The following is a 22,903-nucleotide window of genomic DNA, read 5'->3' on the forward strand; positions in this document are numbered from 1 at the left end:
GTATGGAGATGTAATAACACTAGGCTATCCCGTTCAAATTTATTTAGTAAATTTGCTTTGCTTTCTTCTTGTCAATATGGAAATCTGTAGAGATATTAAAATGTAATTTATGTTGTGCTTAAAGAAAATAACTGTTGCTCAATACAATACAAAGCCATTGAATGCTAACACCATGCCCCTCCTTGAACTACCAAATACCATTGAGAGGAGTGAGTGAATTCTCAGAGGTGATTTTAATTTAGATTACTAAAAGATTTCCATAGATATAGAAGTTTGAGTTGATTAAACTTTAAACTTATCTGATTATAGCACTTATATTATGGTTGAAATTACAGGAAAGTACTTCAATTCATTGGATAATTATGAATGAATAGGGAAAGTACTTCAATTCATTGGATAATTATAAATCAATAGGGAAGGATATGACGTAGAAAATTTGTTCCAATTATTTAAGTGATAACTATATGAAGGAAATTAAGAAACTGAAGTTGTCTCAACGTATCAAATTGCCAGGCAGCAGCTTTGAAGATGAATGGCTTCATGGTGCCTATGATGTCTAATTATCTTCTGAGACGTTGTTTCCTTAGTTTAAGAGATAAAAAGATAAAGATAAAAACATGCAAATTCAACTAATAGAAAGGCTGACCTATTGAATATTATGTGTCTCTAGCTTATTTCCTTAGCTGTTTTTAGAGAAGTCCCCCAGCAAAAGTGTCATTAGGTGTCCTAAACAGATCTTCCTCACAGAGCTTTTCTTTGTTTGCAGCTATTCTGTAGTTAGCCTCCCTGATTAATGAGCATGATTAGTGGACAGTTACACATTTAAAGCACTGACATCCACAGAGGATGTTTAATAGTGATCCCTGTTTTCAACTTAAACTCAATCTGGGAGTTATGGTTCTTTCCCCAAAGCTAAGGAATGAAACTTCCTTTATGCTGTAAAATGAATCAGCACAGGGACGTGGACTAACGTGGGTAGAAGAGCTAGGGAGAGGGCATCTTTTGGGGGAAAACCCATTTAAATATTTTCTGCCTGTCCATGTGCTTAAGTTAACTGTATTGTAAAACTGTACATGGGTCTTCTTACAAATTGGGATTAGTCATTCTCATAAAATCGTTGGCATCTCCATAAAGGCATGTCTTAAAGAACTGTTCCATCTATTGTAACAGACAAATATCTGCTCTGTATGCTCACCCACTGTCTATAGACAGAGGAGAAGACAGTTTTAAAGCTCTTTCTTTAATTCACAATCACTGCTTCCCTAGCCAGTCTCCCATCAGTGAAGCAATGCTCAGCTCCCAGTGATAGCCTGATATTGAGCAATTTGTATGCTTACATTCCTAATATCTCTTGCTGTCATCTCTTCAGGCTTCATCCTTTTCTCAGATACCAGGGGGAAGTGAAGTTAGAAATCAATTGATAATGTCAAGCATGACTATAAGTTGGTTTCACAGAGACAGTAGGAAATAAAATTCTTAAATAATACAGGTCAGTGAGAGTATAAGATTGGCAACTTATATTCTTAGGGCAGAAGTAGCCTTCTTTCCTTCCTTCCTTCCTTCCTTTTCTTCCTTCTGTACCTTACCTTATTCTATATAGTACTTGAGAAAATTTCTATTCACTCATTCTAAGCCTTCCTAAACTGCATGGCTATAAAGAGGAGAGGTGTGCCACCTCTGTCTATTTTGGTATTTTATTTTCTCCAATACCTGCGGGAGGAAGAGGATGACTTATGTTCCTTCTGCACCTTAGTAGGGTCTATCCAGATTTAGGTTTGGCAAATCAACCAATACTTCATTGTTTCTTTAAACTGGCACTTTTAAGGCAAATTTATAATAACAGTTAAGTAGGATTTTTTTGGTTCCCCTCCTATTCGCTCAGAGTTTAAAATGAGTTATTTTAGGGCTTCCCTGGTGGCGCAGTGGTTGAGAGTCCGCCTGCCGATGCAGGGGACGCGGGTTCGTGACCCGGTCTGGGAAGATCCCACATGCCGCGGAGCCGCTGGGCCCGTGAGCCATGGCCGCTGAGCCTGCGCGTCCGGAGCCTGTGCTCTGCAGCGGGAGAGGCCACAGCACTGAGAGGCCCGTGTACCGAAAAAAAAAAACCCCACAAAAACAAAATGAGGAATGAGCGCTTCCCTGGTGGCTCAGTGGTTGAGAGTCTGCCTGCTGGTGCAGGGGACGTGGGTTCGTGACCCGGTCCGGGAAGATCCCACATGCCGCGGAGTGGCTTGGCCCGTGAGCCATGGCCGCTGAGCCTGTGCGTCCGGAGCCTGTGCTCCGCAGCGGGAGAGGCCACAGCAGTGAGAGGCCCGCGTACCGCAAAAAAAAAAAAGAGTTATTTTATTTAAGCCCCCAAATAATCTTATCATTAAGATTTTATTATCTCCATTTTTCTCCTATGGAGACACAGAGGCATGGAGAGATTAAGTCACTGGTCCAAGATCTCAGGAGTGATGGGAGCAGTGTTTAAACTGACTTGAAACTCAATGCTGTAAACCCCCAAATCCCTCTGCACATACACTGTGAATTGTAATAAAATGTGCTAAATATTTAAGCCAAACTTAGGGAGTTTCTGGTTAAATACTTGTAAAAGCATTTTTACTCCTCTTTCTTCCCTTAAAACTCACCTAAAAAAAAAAAAAAAACCTCACCTAAAGTGGCAAAAAGAATGAAAACCAGGGGGGAAAACCCCTTATATTCAATGAAACAATAAAATGGCCCCAACTGCAACCTGCCCCAAACTGCCCCAGATTTCTCTCAAATGTCCCAAACCTAAAGACTCATCCTATAATTCTTTAGATTCCCAGGATATCTTCTATGCTATGACAGGACACAGGTCCCTAAGTGAGGAATGCCCTATGGAGACCCAGGTTAATAGTTCTCACTGGCAGTGATGCCATCTCTAAAAGAAAAGTCTCACTGGCATTCCTTTTTTTTTTTTTTTTTTGCGAGTTTAATTCTCTTTTTTATTGAGATACAGTTGCTTTACAATATTATATAAATTTCAGGTGTACAAGACAGTGATTCACAATTTTTAAAGATTATACTCCATTTATAGTTATTATAAAATATTGGCCATATTCCCTGTACAGTATATCCTTGTAGCCTATTTATTTTAAACACAGTGGACTGTACCTCTCACATATGAGGAAACTCAGGTCCAGAGAGGTTAAAGTGTCAAAGTTTACCCTGGGAGTAAGGAAGTAAAAGGTAGAGCTGAGATCAGAGTCTAGGATATTCCTCTTGTCTAAATCCATCCAAACAGCAGCAGGATAAAGGAGAGCGGGGAAGCTGTTTTTCACCTACTCATAACCTAGAAAGGACTTGATGGACAGCGGCACTAACCCTCAGAGACAAAGGGGAGACATCCTCCCAGGGCAAAGCATTAGGTGTCCCACCTCTGGACCTGCCCTCTGGCAGATTTCAGCAACCACACCCTCCTCCTTCCACCTTGATGTCCCCGTCCGCACCGCCCCCCTCCCCACCGCTTCTCAGCTCCTGGTCTGAATCAGTTGGGGCTTCTGAATTCCTAGGAATGGCAAGAGGAAGCACTTGGGAAGGAGCAGAGCAGTCAGGGCTGTGATTTGAATCCTTCTTCAGCTTTTGGCTTTTCCATGTAGGTACTAGAAGTATGAGTCAGGAGGATACATGTGCGTAATCAGAGCTTAATTGATTGTCTAACCAGTGGCACAGATCAGTTCTGAAATTCTGCAGTACTCAAGCTCTAAATCCCAATACTAGAGTTTCTTATACACTTAACTCTGCCTCCTACATAATTCTGAGTATGAGTCATCCCCTTTCTCCCTCTCCCAAGCATCCCTTTCAGTTACACATCTTTTGGTTCTAACTCATTTTGCCCCTGCCTATCCCTGGGTTTATTATTTACCAGCAGTCTTCATTACCATTTCAGTATTTCACTGGGGATGAGAAAATATTCCACTGTGATGCTGAACAACACTGAGCAGAAGTGTCAACCTCCATGAATTTTCACTCCACACGAAGGCTGGAGAAAGATAGAGGGGTCTGCCTGTAGCTGAAAGTGATGGGTCCACAGCAGGGGCTCTATATATTCCAATCTCTTTGGTAATCTGTATGTTTCATCAGCCAGGAATGTTGGCGATGAGCACCCTTTCAAAGTGGATGAAGGTGTCCAGATGGCTGTTTCCTTTCATTCTGATTAAAACTGTTAGCTTAACATATGCACCAGAGCTCCGAGCCCACCATATAAATTGAGATAGACTCAGTGAGACTGTGTCCACAGCCATGAACCTGAATTGACTTTGTGGATTGCTCTAGATCGCTCTCCCCTGTCCACATTATTCCTTAGCTAATAGTTGGCTCCATTTAAAGAAGACTCACTATTTCCATTTTAAAGGGTAGAAAAAAATACATCACAAAAAGAATCAACCCCCAAAAATTACCAACAGAAAGGAAGAGTTCAGACAAATAAGTGTACATATTTTTTAAGAAATTACATTATGTTTTCCAAAAGAGAGCTCAAAGGGTTCTGTGAAGAGACTATAATACATCAAGCAGGAAATGAATAGTGTGTCAGTAGAATTTAGGGAAGAACTGCAAGGAAACAAAATCATTACAGAGATGAAGCATACTTCAGAAGTGACAAGAGTAAAGGACACAGTGCTGAAAACACAGCCAGAGGTAAAAGTGGTGAATAGGCTTGAGGAATCACAAAGACAAAAAGGAAAAGACAGAGATATTAAAAAGGGTATATGGGAATTCCCTGGTGGTCCAGTGGTTAGGACTCAGTGCTTTTACTGCTGAGGGCCCAGGTTCAGTTCCTGGTAGAAGAACTGAGATCCTACAGTGTGGCCAAAGAAAAAAAAGAAAAGAAAGGTATGAAAAAAAGAAAAGAAAGGTATAAAAAAAGTGGTCAGATTGGAAGACAGAGAAAGCATAATCAACAAAAGTAGAATTGATTTTCTGAAGAAGAGAACAATAAATGGAAGAGAAAAAGTATTCCAACATATCATTTATGCATTCAAGGAGTATTGATTGCATACTTACATAACTCTAGACATAAAGGAAAAATTATCGAGTAAAAATATAATAGAAGACAACTTTTTTGAACTAAATAAAAACATGAAGTTACAGATAAAAAAGACACAGTTTATCCTAGGAAGAAAAAAATAACAACCTTGATAGTTAAGGCACATCTAGGAGAAATTACTATATTTTAGGAATATAGGAAATTCAGTGGTCAGAAAATTTAGATCTTATACAAGGGAAAAATACGTTTGATCCCAGCTTTCTTAACGGGACCAGTCAGTGTCTGAAGACAATGGAACAGTATCTACCAATATTAAGTGGCTTAGTTATGCAAGTGGAAAGGTGTAAAACAGACATTCTAAATCATGTGGTATCTGTGATCCAATCTTGAAAAATCTACAGGATGACAAAATGTAGTACATCAAGAGATAGATGATGATGTCATGATTTGTGGAGTAGTGGTGAAACTCATGGAATTAGAGACCAAACAGCTATGAGGAATATGACCACAGAACAGACTGTAATATTATAAACTTTGACAATGTAAAATAATTATGTAACTAATAAAAAGTGGGAATTGAGGGAGGGATGGTGGGAGAAAGTATGGTGTTAATTTCCATATCTTTCAAGAAGGGAACGACTAGGCATTAACTAAACTTAAAATAAGTAATTAAGAAAGAATCTTAGCATAGTTTAAAAAAATAACTCTATGTCTTTTTGTTTGGGTTCCTTTTTATAAATTAACTCTCAGAAATATTGATTTGAGATTTAGTAATTTTTCAGTTCTTTGGTAACTTCCGGCAAATTTCAAGAACACTGAATTTATAGTGAAAAATTTTATCTTGCTTAAGAGATAGGTTTTAACATGATCCCAGAATGTGAATATTACATGTAATCAAAATTTTCTTTGAAAATCTCAGAAAGTGTGTGGCAGTGAAGGCCACTTTTGCTTAGTAAGTTCAGCACGGCCAATTTAATCTCCAGCTTTGGAAGAAATCATTGTTTCCTCATTAGAGTACTAGGTAGGGTAGTAAGTTTGTGTTTGGAGGCATATTATGCAAACAGTATGTCCTCTTGAATGCCAAAGCTCGTATTCAGTTCAGCGAGATACTTGCACTACGGAGGTACATTGTCCTTGACTGTGAATGAGGAACAGATAGAAATGTCTCTCATGCTCCTTAAGTGAAAGGGAAGGTAAGTTGAAATGTCTGTACTATGTAAATTTTTAATTTTCCTCTCTGTCTCTTTCTCTCTCTTTATATAAGTGTATGGTTGTATATGTGTAAGTTAAAGAAATGCTTAGTGCTGACTTTAAAAAAAGCGTAAGATCTGTGAGTTTAAGTTTTATTCAGGGTCTTGCTGAGGACTAGAGCCTGAGAGTCAGCTACTCAGTAGCTCTGAGGAAACTGCTCCAAGAAGGTAGGGGAGGAACGAGTTTATACATGATTTTTGGTTAGGAAATTCATGCCGTCAAGCATACATCTTAGTAAAAGATTGCTGCTAATCGTGAGGAACAGATATCTCAGATGAATGATTTTAGTGCTTTTCTGTGTATGGGAAGATGTGAGAATCTGGGGTCATTGAAATTCTTCCTGAAGTATGCATCTAACTATTGAAGGGCTTGCTTCTCAGGAAGCACAGAGTGCCTCATCCTGTTTTTCATCCTGAATTCCTTTCTGGGTTTGCTGTTGGTGGTCAGCTGCAGTGGGTTCTGACTTAGCCCTTGTAGAACTGAGTGGTGAGTAATGTTCTCTGTCTTAGCAATCTTAATTTTTGCTGTATCCACATTAGATAATGTGACTCCATGGAAATATTTTAATGAAAACAGCAGGTAGAGTAAGTTCATTTTGCAAAAGTTTTCTTTCTTTCACTCTCTCTTCCTTCCCTCCCTCCCTCCCTTCTTTCCTTCCTTCCTTCCTTCCTTTGTCTTTTATTTTTGCTTGCTTGCTTGCTTCCTCTTTCTATCTTTTATCTATTTGTTTTGTATCTGTGTACATCCTTCTGTTCATCCAACCATGCATGCAGTTATGTGTGTGACATATATGTGTATGTGTGTGTGTGTACTTAGATGTGTGTGCTTGTATATATATATATATATGTTTATATATATATGTGTATATATAGATAGATATAGATATAGACATATCTGATTTACCTGAAATGATGTCTACAATGTGGTAGCAATGCTAATCTCCAGTAGGTGGGATTTGGGTACTCTTTTATCGTCTTTTTTTCTACCATTCAGTATTTCTAGAATTGTTTCATGAGAATGTATACATTTATGGAACTATTAGTCATTCTTTTCTACTCTCTATACATAAAGAATTATACAAAATTGACTCCTAACGTGTTATGCCATTATATCTACAGGTAGACCTGCACAAACGCTGCATTTTGTACTTAGATCCATAGGGAGCTGGCAAAAGCTGATGAGCCAAAGAACAGGGTCTTGGTGTCTCTCCGTACTCCATCTCTTCACCTGTTAGCCATTTCTGCTGGTTTCTCCTTTGGAGCAATCAGTTCGCAAAGATTTACTGATTGTGCTGCTCCTTGGGCTGTCATCTTGGAGGCGACCTACTCTCACTGGGGACCATTCGCTGTCTGCTTGTCGTTATCAGCTTTCTAATCTTCTCTTTGTTCCCTCACTTTCTTCTTTCACTTTGCTTTTATGCTGCTCTCTGCTTCTTTCCTCCCTGCTTTCCTTCCTTTTCTCCCTACTCTTTCTATGATGCCATGCATTCTGTGCTATGGCCTCGATTTATTTCATTTGGACTTTCTTTTCTATTTTCTCACTCATGGGGTGGGGCTCTTCATGGCACTCCTAAGGGTAGTTTGTTATTTTGCCCAGGAGGAACTGATATAGTGGACTCTGCCATCAGTCTATCTCTTTCCAAAAAAGCACTCTCTATCCTGGTTCTCAGGAACAACTGAAAGCGTCTTTAGTAGAAGCTACAGGACATGGGATCAAGGAAGAAAGGCAAATCGATTCCCTGGAATGCCGCCAAACATTCTTATCCCAGGTGCAGGCATTGCCCAGGGAAAAGAGAATCAGATTTGAGAACATTATGCTGTAGTCCTATTTCCTTCATCTTTCTTCTTAGGCATATACATATGTATCTGACTCACTTTACACCTAAAACTAACACAACATTGTAAATCAACTATACTCCAATATAAAATAAAAATTCAAAAAACTAAACAAAACAAAACATTGTATCTTAAACATATTGTTTCTCCCTTCTTATCTCTGCTCTCTCTTCCATGAATTCCCAACAGACATTTTTGGAACTCATGTAATTTTTCTTGCCTCTTTACTTTTTCATGTTCTTATCTCTTTATTTCTTTGTGCTGTTTTTTTTTTTTTTTTTTTATTTTGCGGTACGCGGGCCCCTCACCGCCGCGGAGCACAGGCCCTGGACACGCAGGCCCAGCGGCCATGGCCCACGGGCCCAGCCGTTCCGCGGCATGTGGGATCCCCCTGGACCGGGGCACGAACCCATGTCCCCTGCATCGGCAGGCGGACTCCCAACCACTGCGCCACCAGGGCCCTCTGTGTGCTGTTTTATGTGAGACTCATCTGGGGAAGCATCAGCATTCAAGCTAATGTGGTTTTTGGGAGTGTTCATTTCCTCGCAGGCTGTCGGGCTGAGGGCCTCAATTTCTTTTCAGCTTTGGCCAGAGGCTACCTTCAGCTCCTTCTTGCCTGGCCCTTTCCATATGGCAGCTCACAATATGGCAGATTTCTTCTTCAAAGAAAGCAACAGAGAGAGAGACTCCTGGTAAGATGGGCTAGTTTTATGTACACACAGTCACCTACATTCTGTTACCTTTGGCATGTTCTCTTGATTAAAATCAAGTCACAGGACCCACCCACAGAAAGCATGGGAATCACGGGCTCACCCTAGATTCTGTCTGTCACAGACACCTCTATAATTTAATGCAAAATGAACCTACATAACCACTAAAAATAGAGTGTTGCCTGTACCCTTTAAGTTCTTTTTGTACCCCTTCCCAATCATTTTTTCCCTTCTCCCTAACGATAACTACTCTGTAAAACAATCTCATTTTTTCAAAGAAAACATATTTATTTATATTCCACCTAGGAATGCATCCCTAAACAGTATGGATCAGTATGGGCTATTTTATTTATTATTTTGTTCGACTTCTGATTTATTTTAAGGATACAGAAAAAGAACTTAAAACTTTTATTCCCACTAGTCCCCTACTGCCAGGCATAACATCTTCCAGACACAACATGAGGGAGTTCACTCATGCATAATAAGTTTTCTTCATTATGACCACTGCATCTTCCTGACCCCAGCAGCTCTACGTGGCACATGGTACTGCAGCATGAGCAGTGTAATTTATTTCTTCCCCATATTACATTGAGGTATATACACTCTTTTTTTTTTTTTTTTATTCGGTACGCGGGCCTCTCACTGTTGTGGCCTCTCCCGTTGCGGAGCACAGGCTCCGGACGCGCAGGCCCAGCGGCCATGGCTCACGGGCCCAGCTGCTCCGCGGCATGTGGGATCTTCCCGGACCGGGGCACGAACCGGCGTCCCCTGCATCGGCAGGCGGACTCTCAACCACTGTGCCACCAGGGAAGCCCGAGGTATATACACTCTTATCGGTCAGTTTGTCCTGTTGGTTTGTGTAGATGTTAAAGTTCTCTATGCTTTGTTCTCTTACAAGTGTTAACTAGAACACTTTTGATAGGGTCAGAACTCAATCTTTTTTTTTTTCTTTATTGAAGTATAGTTGATTTACAATGTTGTGTTAGTTTCAGGTGTACAGCAAAGTGATTCAGTTATATGTATGTATATATATATTCTTTTTCAGATTCTTTTGCATTATGGGTTATTACAAGGTATTGGATATAGTTCCCTGTGCTATTCAGTAGGTTCTTGTTGTTTATCTATTTTACATATAGTAGTGTGTATCTGCTAATCCCAAACTCCTAATACACCCCCTCCCTCGTTTTCCCCTTTGGTAACTGTAAGATTTTTTTCTATGTCTGAGAGTCTGTTTCTGTTTCGTAAATAAGTTCATTTGTATCATTTTTAAGATTCCACAAAGAAGTGATAGCATATGATATTTATCTTTCTCCCTCTGACTTACTTCACTTAGCATGATATTACTCAGCCATAAAAAAGAATGAAATAATGCCATTTGCAGCAATATGGATGGACCTAGAAATTATCACACTAAAAATCAGCTATTTTAAATGGAACCATCTTTTTTAAAGTGTTCCAGGTTTGCTTTATTTAGCTCAACATTAGGTTTGTGAGATTCACCTAGGTTCAGTGTGTAGCTTTATCTTGTTCGTTTTTATTGTGTTACAATAGTTCATTGTATGAACACATCACACTTTGTCAAGTTTACTATTGATGGACATTGGCTTATTCCAGTTTGAAGCAACTGTAAATATGGTGCAAGGAACATTCTTGCACTATGTGTACGCTTACACTCATTTATGTGGGATATCTATCTAGAAGTGGAATTCCTGGGTCATAAGGTCTGCATATTTTCAATTTTAGTAGTTATGTCAAACTGTTTTCCAGAGTGGTTCTTCCAATTTACACCCTCCACCAGTAGTGGGTGAGAATTCCTTCTGCTTCCCATCCTGACCAATAGCTTGTATTGTCAAGTTTTTTTAAAAAATTGTTTTTACTTTTAGCCCTTCTAGTAGGTATATAGTAGTACCTCATGTGACTTTAATTTGCATTTCTCTGATCATTGATGAGGTTTCATGTGTTTGTATATGGTTATCAGCATTTTGGATAGACTTTTCATATAGTACCTGTTCAAATTTCTTGTTCATTTTTCTGTTGAGTCGTCTGACGTTTTCTCATTCATTTGTAGGGATAATTTTCTTTTTAAATGTCCATTAGACATGAGCACTTTGTCAGTTATAAATAATATTAAGAACTTCTCCCACTCCATGGGTTATCTTCTTACTATCTTAAAGGTGTCTTGATTTTAATTTATTCAAATTTGTCAGAGTTTTCCTTGATAGTTACCATTTTGTGTGTCAGGTTTAAGAAGTCTTTCCTTTTCCTTAAACCATGAAAATACTCTCTTCATTACCTTCTAGGAGCCTTATTTTTGGCCTTTGCATTTAGATCTACAATTTACCTCGAAATCATTTTTCTGTATGGTGTGAATTAGGGGGTTATGTTTCTTTTATTATAAATGGATTTACAATTGTGCTGGGACCATTTATTGTAAGTAATATCCTTTCCCTACTACTCTGCCATGTTATCTTTGTCATAAATCAAATCTCCATAAGTGTAGGGGTCTGTTTCTGGGCTCTCTATACTTATACTTTCTGCTCTTTCTATCTTTTCATCAATACTGCAGTCTAATTTTTTAAAATAAGCTTTATTTTTTAGAGCAGTTTTAGGTTCTTAGCACAACTGAGTGGAAAGAACAGAGATTTCCCATATACCCCTTGGCCCTCACACATGCATAGCCTCCCCTATTATCAACATCTCCTACTACAGTGGTACATTTGTTACAATTGATGAACCTACACTGATACATTATTATTAACTAAAGTCCATAGTTTACATTAAGGTTCATTCTGTGTGTTGTATAGGTCTATGGATTTTGACAAATGCATAAAGTTATGTATCTACCCTATAGTATCATACAGAATAGTTTCACTGACCTAAAAATTCCCTGTGCTCCACCAATTCATCCTTTTTTCCTTCCCACCCCAAGCCCTAGGAAACCACTGATCCTTTTGCTGTCTCCATAGTTTTACCTTTTCCAGAATATCATATGGTATGGAATCCCACAGTACGTTTATTGCAGGGCCAAGAAAGGAGAATGGGTGGCTCATGCTCAAAAGACCTGAACGCCCCAGTGGGTTTCAGGGAAGAAGGTTTTATAGGCAAATTTTGGGTTGCAGGGAGTCTAACTCTCCTCTGACTGGTTGGTGGTGAGGTAACAGGGTGGTGTTCCAGGAATCTCAATCATTAGCCTTCTAGTTCCAACCAGTTTGGGGTCCATGTTCTTGTGTTTAGCCTGTAGTTACCAACCTCCACCTGGGTGGGGGCCATAGTTCCTGTAAAAGAACTCAGAGGTATGTATCACATTGCTATGAACACCTGCCAAAGAGGAACTAGGACCCCGCCCCACCGCTGCATTATCATTTCTCTGTGTTCCCTCACTCCTCTAGTTGCTAACTGTTTGAACCTGCCCTTTGTAACTCAGAGAAGGTCTAGGAGGCTGAAGGCTTTTCCCTACAAACAAGAAATGGAGAGCACAGAAAGGCCTTCATATATACTTGGGAGGGCCCCATAGGGTCCTACATGGTTTCAGAATCATAAAATGAATTGGGTCGTGTTCACACTTTGTGTATATTCTTTGGTAATATTTTCCTGTGAGCCAACTTTCTGTGAGCCTTGTGGGGTTACAAGGTTTTTAATTACAGAGTCAGACTTTTAAATTGTTAGTAGACTGCAAATTTACTATACCTTCTGTATCAGTTTTTGTAAGTCTTATTTTATAGGAATTTATTTAATTCATCTCTTAAAAAAAATTTTTTTTTAATTTCTTTATTTTTTGGCTGTGTTGGGTTTTCATTGCTTGCTCTAGTTGTGGTGAGTGGGGACTACTCTTCACTGCCGTGCACGGGCTTCTCATTGTGGTGGCTTCTCTTGTTGCAGAGCAAGGGCTGTAGGTGTGCGGGCTTCAGTAGTTTTGGCTCGCGGGCTCTAGAGTGCAGGCTCAGCAGTTGTGGCGTATGGGCTTAGCTGCTCCGCGGCATGTGGGATCTTCCCAGACCAGGGCTTGAACCCGTGTCCCCTGCATTGGCAGGCAGACTCCTAACCACTGCACCACCAGGGAAGTCCCTATCTCTTTTTTTTTTTTTTTTTAGTTAACTAATATCTCCAAGAGTTGATAAGTTTATTCCTTTTTTTAAAGCACACACATTTTGGCTTGGTTGATATTTTCTATTGTATGTATTATTTCTAGTTCATTAATTTTGTTATCTTCCATCTTCTATTTATCTTCATTTGGTAGGTTTTTGTAATTTCTTGAGATGGATGTTAGGATGTTTATCTCATTGATTTTCAGTCTTTCCTCTTTTCTAATGCATGCTTTAAAATTATAAATTTGCCTCTAGTTGTTTTCATAAGTTTTGATATGTCATTTAAAAAACAATTTACATACCTTCAAATTTCCATTTGAATTTTTCTTCTTTGACTCCAGGTTACTGAAAAGTGGTATTTCTGAAGTTGCAAACAAATGAGGATTCTCTCTTATCTTTTTGTTATGGATTTCTCTGTGGAAATAATTGTTTGCAAAAATAACATTAGGTGATAGTATCTTCCTCCAGTGAAGATCTAAGTTTGCTTTTGCTAGGCATCTGGGGACATAAGAATCCAGGATAAGCTTCAGAGGTTGATATGATTCGAAGCTGAGCTGCAGGCTCTGTGAAAGCCTATTGATTTCTAGGAAACTCCTACTCCTTGAGTGTAGCTCCTCAGGCCCTAGAACAAAGCTAGGGGCATTCACCGGTCTTCACCTTTGGCATGCCCTGGACTTAACTACCTAGCTCTTTTAGACCATTTTGCTCCCACCTCTCAGTTTTCTCCTGGAATGGGCAAACACTCATAGCAGAACAGCATCCTCCAACACTCTTGGACCACCAATTATCCCAGAATCTTTGCATCACACTCCTCAATATCCTGTGAGCTCTCCAGTGTTCCTAAGCAGATGTGTTTGACATTCCACCCTGCTTCTCTAATTGTCCCTGGTGGAAAGGTTTGTCTGTTTTCCTTAGTCTGTAATTATTGAAAGTGGAAATTTTATTTAGTTCTATTTATGTCAGGTCAATTTTGATAGTAACTTGTTCTTGTCTTATACTTAAGAAGAAGCCTCTTTTATTTCTTTAAATATATTAAACATACTTATTTTGTATTCTGTATCTGATAATTCCAATACCTGAAGTTTTGTGGATTTGATTCTATAGGTTTTTTTTTTTCCCCCAGTTGTTGAATTTTTACTATAGTGTCTTCTTACCTCATAAGATTAGGGATTTTTTTCATTGTGTGCTCAATTTCCTGGGAACTTTATCTTAAATTCTTTGAGTCCTCTGCCTAAAATATGTTAATACAGAAAGGATTTTCTTTTGCTAATGCCATGTTCCTGGGGGCATAACAAACCTAAACCACTTTGAACTAAAATTTTAGTTTAGGCTTTCCTGGGCCACACAGGCTACTTGAGTTTTAGCCCCAATTTGCCTGGTTATGAACTTATGATTAAGAATTCTAAGGAGCCTTTTCCCCAACTATTTCCACGGCAAAGGCCAAGGCCAAGGGAGTCAGGCATTCCTGTCCTCTCCTTCAAGGGTGAAAATCCTTGGTGGGGGGAGTGGTTCCAGGTCTCTGACTGACCTCTTATCTTATTCTCATAGGTTTGTTTCCAGCCTCCTTATGCCTGTTAAATCCCAGCTCTAGACCTCCCAGGATTAATGGTAGATTGGTGCTTACTTTTGACCTGTATTTCTTCTTTCCCCACAAGCTCAGCTATAAATTTTTAAAGGTTTTAAAAGATTTCATCCAGAATTTTAAGTTTTAGGGCTGTTTCAGGAGCAGTGTCCATAAAAATCTGCCCACTGATCAGAAGTCTCTCCCCTTGTCATTCTATACTTTGTGATTCTAAAATGACTTTGTTACTGATTATTACATTATGGTTATGCTTGTTACACAACACTCCTTCCCTATCTACATTTGCCTGGGGTCTATAGGAGTCCAATACATTTTGACCAAAAGGAGGGGGGATACAGCCATTAGTCTGGATGTTTATATATTACACAGGTCAGACATTTAGATGATTCATTAGATCCTTCATCACTAAAATGTGCAGTGCTGTTTAGATACATCAGTAGTTTGCACGTCCTGATTTGCTGCTATCATTTTAGATATATCAATAAATATGAATAATTCATTTATTTTGGTGCATCTTGTCATCTCACTGATGCTCTTTCTTTTTTGTAAATATGCCAAGAGGGGAGGCATTATTTTAGAACTAGATGTTAGTATAAGAGTATGGCTAAGCTACCGTGGCATGAAATTCTGATTATAATCAATTCCTTTCTTGGCATATCCTCCTGAGGATGGGATTACATAGCAGAGGACATTAGCATCACCACTTACACTGATGCATCTATTTTGGAGCATTAAGAAAAATGCAGAATCCAAAGAATAATTTGGAATTGTTAAGGAGTTTACTTACTGGGTGATTTCTGTTACAATGTTTTAATCCCATTTTATCCACAAGGAATCTCATACTAGTAATCAAATGACTTACTGATTTATTGAGAAGTACCATAAAGTAGGAGAAAATAGAAGCAAACCCATTAGTTCTTAGGGATCAACCAAGCTTCTTCCTAGAATTTTGTTCATATAGTTTCTAAATAATGAGAGATGTGCTCAGTTCACAGCAGCGAGGCCCATAACATGTATTTCTCTGCTTGTTCTACACGTTGAAATAAAATGGAGGACTTCCCTGGTAGCGCAGTGGTTAAGAATCCACCTGCCAATGCAGGGGACACAGGTTCGAGCCCTGGTCTGGGAAGATCCCACATGCTACGGAGCAACACAGCCCGTGCGCCACAGCTACTGGCCCGTGAGCCACAACTACTGAGCCTACATGCCACAACTACAGAAGCCCGCGCGCCTAGAGCTCATGCTCCGCAACAAGAGAAGCCACGACAATGAGAAGCCCGTGCACCACAATGAAGAGTTGCCCCCGCTTGCCGCAACTAGAGAAAGCCCTCATGCAGCAAAGAAGACCCAATGCAGCCAAAAATAAAATATAAATAAATAAATAAATAAAATGGAAACATATTCAGTAACATCCATCTGAGGTCAACAAAGCACAATGAGCAGAAGACCTAAATAGACATTTCTCCAAGGAAGATATACAGACTGCCAAGAAACACATGAAAGGATGCTCAACATCACGAATCATTAGAGAAATGCACATCAAAACCACAATGAGGTATCACCTCACACCAGTCAGAATGGCCATCATCAAAAGATCTACAAACAATAAATGCTGGAGAGGGTGTGGAGCAAAGGGAACACTTTTGCACTGTTGGTGGGAATGTAAATTGATACAGCCACTGTGGAGAACAGTATGGAGGTTTCTTAAAAAACTAAAAATAGAACTACCATATGACCCAGCAATCCCACTACTGAGCATATACCCTGAGAAAACCATAATTCAAAAAGACACATGCACCCAAATGTTCATTGCAGCACTATTTACAATAGCCAGGACATGGAAGCAACCTAAGTGTCCATCGACAGATGAATGGATAAAGAAGATGTGGCACATATATACAATGGAATATTACTCAGCCATAAAAAGAAACGAAATTGAGTTACTTGTAGTGAGGTGGATGGACCTAGAGTCTGTCATACAGAGTGAAGTAAGTCAGAAAGAGAAAAGCAAATACTGTATGCTAACACATAGATATGGAATCTAAAAAGAGAAAAAAAAAGATTCTGATAAACCTAGGGGCAGGACAGAAATAAAGACACAGACGTAGAGAATGGACTTGAGGACATGGGAGGAGGAAGGGTAAGCTGGGACGAAGTGAGAGAGTAGCGTTGACATATATACACTACCAAACGTAAAATAGCTAGCTAGTGGGAAGTAGCCGCATAGCACAGGGAGATCAGCTTGGTGCTTTGTGACCACCTAGAGGGGTGGGATAGAGAGGATGGGAGGGAGACGCAAGAAGGAGGAGATATGGGGATATATGTGTATGTATAGCTGATTCACTTTGTTATAAAGCAGAAATTAACACACCATTGTAAAGCAACTATACTCCAATAAAGATGTTTTAAAAAAAGTAAACATTTAAAATAAAATTTGAAAAAGGGAAAAAAAAGCACAATGAGCACTAGAACAAATTTGTTATTGTTCTAAGCTCACTGGTTTCCTCCTCCTTATATGAAAATGAGAGACCATAGTAATTCACCTTAAGAAGGAGGTGAGGGATTGGGGATTATATTCAGGAATGAAGATAGATTTGGCTCAGGCCACCCACGCTCTGCTGGTTGAACTAGCTCACACTTCCTCTGATGATGATAATGAGAAGAGTGACAATTAAACAGACTTACGTTACTGTAGCAGTTTGTAATGTGCAAAGAGGTTTTTTTTTTTTTTTTTTTTTTTTTTTTTTTGCGGTACGCGGGTCTCTCACTGTTGTGGCCTCTCGCGTTGCGGAGCACAGGCTTCGGACGCGCAGGCTCAGTGGCCATTGCGCACGAGCCCAGCCGCTCCGCGGCATGTGGGATCTTCCCGGACCGGGGCACGAACCCGTGTCCCCTGCATCGGCAGGCAGACTCTCAACCACTGCACCACCAGGGAAGCCCGCAAAGGGATTTTTATTTACCTTCTCTTAATCTGATCCTACCAAGAGCCCCTTGAAGTTGAAGAGGCAAGGATTATGAATTCCTCCTTTTACAAAGGAGGAAACCAAGGCTTAGGGAGATTCCATGACACACCTGAGACTGAAATCCAAATATCCTGGTTCTCAGCAGAGTGTCCTGTCCCTCCACCAGTCTAGTGATTTGGCAGGACTCTTGCTGCTGCAAGAGGAGAATGCAAACAAAACTAAGGGAGCGTTTTGGCCACATGACCTTGACGTGGTCTGTGACATGATTCCCTGACACTCTTACGTTATGAACTTCCTGGGGATTCTCATGTTATAACCTCTCTGTGCTTCACCAATACCTTGAGCCTTAATTATTTTGGAATAAAACAAACACATCAACAACTTTTCCTAGAAGGTATTTGGTGAATGCAATGAGTGGAGAGTTTGGAAAAGTGAGAGGGAGGGATGCTTTGGAAGATTTTTCTTTTATCTTTTGTTTATTTCTGTTATTAATCCAGTTAATCTTGTTTCCTTGCTTCTCAATGGTATGAAGTTCTCTGGAATATTCCTCCTGTTTTTTGTCTCTCTCTCTTTTTTTTTTTATCCTGCTGTTGGTTGACAGTGGATGGAGGTGGCTGACATCCTGGAGCACAGTGAAGTGACAAATAGCACTTCCTGAAGAAACTTTAGCCACGTGATGTGAGGGTTTGACATCTTTTCCTTCTCTTATATGAAGATCTAAACTCTCCCGTCATTGACTTTTCTAAGCCCTTTTCGGGTTTTGCCTTACCTGTCTATGTCCAAGAGGAGATTAGCTTCCTGACACATTAATTTAGGAATTGTCCATTAGAGGGATTCAGAGTGGCAACAGAAGACAGCGCCCAGACACTCATCAGACTATTGATTTAGCATGTTTGAACCAAATGTTTCCAGTTCTCATTGAATTTGTTTTCTTTTTTTCTTTTATTTTCTTTTCTTTCTTCCTTTTTTCTTAAAAATAATAATAATAATGGGTTCTTCTCTTTTTCAACTACCATATCCAACCTGTATGGCCCATCTTTTCAAGGATGTATTTCCATTCCTGTCTCTGGAGCCCACTGCCTTTGCCCTGGTTCAGGCTTGTGCAGTTCTCAAATGCATCAATCCATCAACGTTCTAACGGGTCTCTTTGCCTTCATTTTGGCTCCTCTCCCACCTGCCCTTCCTTGTGCTCTCCAAGAGGGATTGTTATAAAATGCAGTTCTTATCATGGTATTCCCTATTCAGACTCTTTCACCATCGTCTCCTTATAATTTTCACTAGTTTAGCACAGAAGACTTTCCGGATGTTGGCTCTTACTTCCTTTAGAGCTTCATTTCTCACTCAGGTACCCTGTGTCCAGACAAACTAAATCACTTGCAGTTGCCTGAAGATGCCATGGTATTTGCTTCCTTTGACCTTCATATCTGTGCAGTTCCATGTCCCTTACGTCCTTGTCCACCTCATGCACCTGGCTGGCTTTCTCACATCCTCGCAACTCCAGAGAAGCCTGGTTTTCTCTGGCTAGCTTCCCCTGCCTCTTCTCTCCCCCAGCCAGCTTAGATGCCACCACTTTCACCTGCCGTCCAGCCTCACTTGTCCCACAGCACATGTCGCCTGGGACTCTAGTCACCTGTGAACTTGTCTGTCTTTCCCACGAACCTGTAGATTCTTTTTTTTAAATATATTTTATTATTTATTTATTTATTTATTTAATTTATTTTTGGCTGTATTGGCTCTTTGTTGTTGGGTCTTCGTTGCTGTGCACGGGCTTTCTCTAGTTGCGGTGAGTGGGGGCTATCCTCTGTTGTGGTGCACGGGCTTCACATTAAGGTTGCTTCTCTTGTGGCAGAGCACGGGCTCTAAGCGCACGGGCTTCAGTAGTTGTGGCTCGCGCGCTCTAGAGCTCAGGCTCAGTAGTTGTGGCTTGCAAGCTTAGTTGCTCCGTGGCATGTGGGATCTTCCCGGACCAGGGCTCGAACCCATGTCCCCTGCATTGGCAGGCAGATTCTTAACCACTGCACCACCAGGGAAGTCCTGAATCTGTAGATTCTTGAAGGAAGGAGCTGTGTCTTATTTGACTTGGCATCTGTAGTAACTCTCTAGGTTCTTTTACATGATAGGCACTTAAAGATTGAGAATGAGCAAAAAAATGACCCCAGAGATATCCTGGAGAAGTTACGTTAATTGTGCCATGTCAGGGGTAATCCTGCTGCACAGTCCAGGTGCTGGACTGATTCTAGAACTTTCACAGTCAAGGATGATGTGGCAGTGTGGGCATGAGAACTGGTTCAGCTCCTGCCTGTTGATGCCAAGTGGCTGCCCACGTGTTATGACTCAGGGACAAGCAGGGTCTCTCTCCCTCCTGCTAGCTCCAGATGCCTGGAACTGTGCTGTGAATGCAATATTTCCCCAGGAGAGTCATTGCCCCATTAAGATTTCATCTTTAAATGTCAAATACAACCAAAGTATGAGTGACCATAAAGGTGTTCATACCGATTCTTTAGACAACTGAACTAGAGAGAGACTCCTTGAAAAAGTAATCCCTAATGCCACACAACTAACAGTGACATCTGGGCTAGAACCTCAGTGTCTTGGCCTTCTGTTCGGGTGTTCCCTATGATATAATTCTGCTGTCCTCAGTTCTATGTGTGGAAGTATGACCTAGCGTGGTGACTGCAGTGGGCTCCGTACTTCTGAGTCAGAAGGTCTGTGCAGATTTGGGAATCTCCATTCAGCATCACGCTCTGGGGAATTCTGATGCAGGTTGGAGGTGTAAAGCTAAGCTTATGAGAGGGAAGAAGTTCCCTCCCAGGATTAATCCCCTCTCAGGTAGTTTGTGCATCTGTTGGGTAACTTATGTCTGCCAGGTAGGCTTATAGGGGTAGAAATATGTGAGAAGCGCAAGGATTATCATCTGCTGCCTTGTGCTTTTTATGTAAAATGTTATTTATTTACTTTTTTTTAAAAAGAGCAGAATTGGGCTCTACCATCTACTTGGAAACAGTAGAAGTAAGTAGAAGTAAGTGGAATAGCAGTGCCCTCAGGGCTCGGCTCCCGGATGTTCTCTCGGGCCAGTCCCAGCCCGTGGAGTCTTGGGGAGCAGAAGTTGATCACGTTCCCAGCCTCTGTGCTTGGGGCTATTTTCAGCTTGCCTCTGTGTTTCCTGTGTTCTATCCACACGTGAATCACAGAAGGGAGTGGTACTTTATCACTTGCCACAGGATTTCTAACCTTACTTCAGAGTTTCCCAATATTGTTGAAAATGGTTCCTCTTTCTTCTAACTAGAAGATTTTCTTTTAAAAAAGGAGTCTGGACTGGTTTCTTCTGAACATATGAAACTTTCAAATTAAGTAGAAAGCTGTTTAAGACGTCTTGCTTAGGGCTTCCCTGGTGGCACAGTGGTTGAGAGGCCGCCTGCCGATGCAGGGGACATGGGTTCGTGCCCCGGTCCAGGAAGGCCCCACATGCTGCGGAGCGGCTGGACCCGTGAGCCATGGCCACTGAGCCTGCGCGTCCGGAGCCTGCGCTCCATAACGGGAGAGGCCACAACAGTGAGAAGCCGCATACTGCAAAAAAAAAAAAAAAAGTCTTGCTTATAGACCAGAGGGAGCTCTTTTGAGCTGCGCTCAGTATTGGTGTTGAGTGCAGTCCTTACAGGGTGATCATTTTGTTCTAACACTGAAGAGTGCATGAGTTTATCACTTCAAGCTTCAGGGACCTTAATGAAAATCTGATCCAACCATTATATTTTACAAGTGAGGAAATGAAGGCCAAGCAGCAGAGGATAGAATAAGAGGGTATTAGGTGCCTATGAATAAAGGGTGCCCTGAATGGGAAGAAAGGCATCACGTTTTAAAAGGCATTTGTGATTCTCTGATTGACCCATTTCACAGGCTTTCCTCCATCAGGGTTGCAGCCCACAAGACAGTGACACGTCACTGGACAAGTTGGTTCTGAGATTCTCCACGGTTTTAAATCCAGGCGCTCTCTCGATGGCTCTCTGAGCATTTTAATTTGATCTTGTCTTTGTTCATAAACACGTGATATAGAGAAAGGGAGGGCCTGTGATTTAGAAGGGCAGCAATTCTGGGCACATTCATAATTCACTTCTTCTGAGGGGAGGAGTTTGGGGTTTCAGCTAATAGTGGAATCATTTATCTTTGTCAGAGAAGGGAAGCCTTGTTTCAATTTACCCTGGGTCTCAGTGTTAGATATATGTATATATGTATATATATTCACACACACTATATGTATGATGTATGTATATATATACTACATGTATGCATACATATTAGTATATATATTCATACACATTAGCACATATATATATGTTTACACACACACACACACACACACAGTCTTTCTGGTCTTTCTGGCCCTGAGGTTGTGCATGTTGCCTGATTTTATGGGTGTCAGTGTCTCTTGTCATCTCAGTTGAGGACACCCCACTCTAAATTTCAATCCAGTGGAAACTAGACTCTCAGTGACTTTTTAGGAAAGGACCATGCTAAGGGAGCTAAATTAGACACCAGGGGCACTCAGACATGGATCTCTTATTAAGTCTCCCGAAAGGATCATTTTGATATCCCACCCTTAGTGGAGATAACATTTTATCTCCTTACCAAAAGAACAGGAATTTTAAAAACATTTCATCAACCATGTCTTTAAAGGTTATATTAAAAAAAAAAAAAAAAAAAAGCTTTCAGTGTAAACTAAATCTACAATAGCCTTTAGTGCTTTTCTCTTTTTCCCTTCCTTTGCTTTTTCTTCTTTTAACATCTTTATTGGAGTATAATTGCTTCACAATGTTCTGTTAGTTTCTGCTGTAAAACAAAGTGAATCAGCTGTATGTACACATCTATCCCCATATCCCCTCCCTCTTGCATCTCCCTCCCACCCTCCCTATCCCACCCCTCTGGGTGGTCACAAAGCACCAAGCTGATCTCCCTGTGCTATGCAACTGCTTCCCACTAGCTATCTGTTTTATATTTGGTAGTGTATATATGTCCATGCCACTCTCCCACTTCATCCCAGCTTACCCTTCCCCCTCCCCATGTCCTGAAGTGCATTCTCTACATCTTTATTCCTGTCCTGCCCCTAGGTTCTTCAGAACCATTGTTTTTTTAGATTCCGTATATATGTGTTAGCATATGGTATTTGTGTTTCTCTTTCTGACTTACTTCACTCTGTAGGACAGACTCTAGGTCCATCCAACTCACTACAAATAACTCAGTTTCATTTCTTTTTAGGGCTGAGTAATAGTCCATTGTATATATTTGCCACATCTTCTTTATTCATTCATCTATTGATGGACATTTAGGTTGCTTCCATGTCCTGGCTATTGTAAATAATGCTGCAATGAACATTGTGGTACATGTCCCTTATTGAATTACGGTTTTCTCAGGGCATATGCCCAGTAGTGGGATTTCTGGGTCGTATGGTAGTTCTATTTTTAGTTTTTTAAG

At 40.5% G+C, this 22,903-nt stretch overlaps 1 long non-coding RNA gene across 1 annotated transcript in view; it reads left to right on the forward strand.

The window, feature by feature from the left end:
* LOC109551126 (uncharacterized) overlaps positions 1-22,903 on the forward strand; it is an 87,924-nt gene that overhangs the window by 3,703 nt on the left and 61,318 nt on the right. The window lies entirely within an intron of this gene.

Source organism: Tursiops truncatus, chromosome 16 (assembly GCF_011762595.2).
Source record: "Tursiops truncatus isolate mTurTru1 chromosome 16, mTurTru1.mat.Y, whole genome shotgun sequence".
Taxonomy (NCBI): Eukaryota; Metazoa; Chordata; class Mammalia; order Artiodactyla; family Delphinidae; genus Tursiops; species Tursiops truncatus.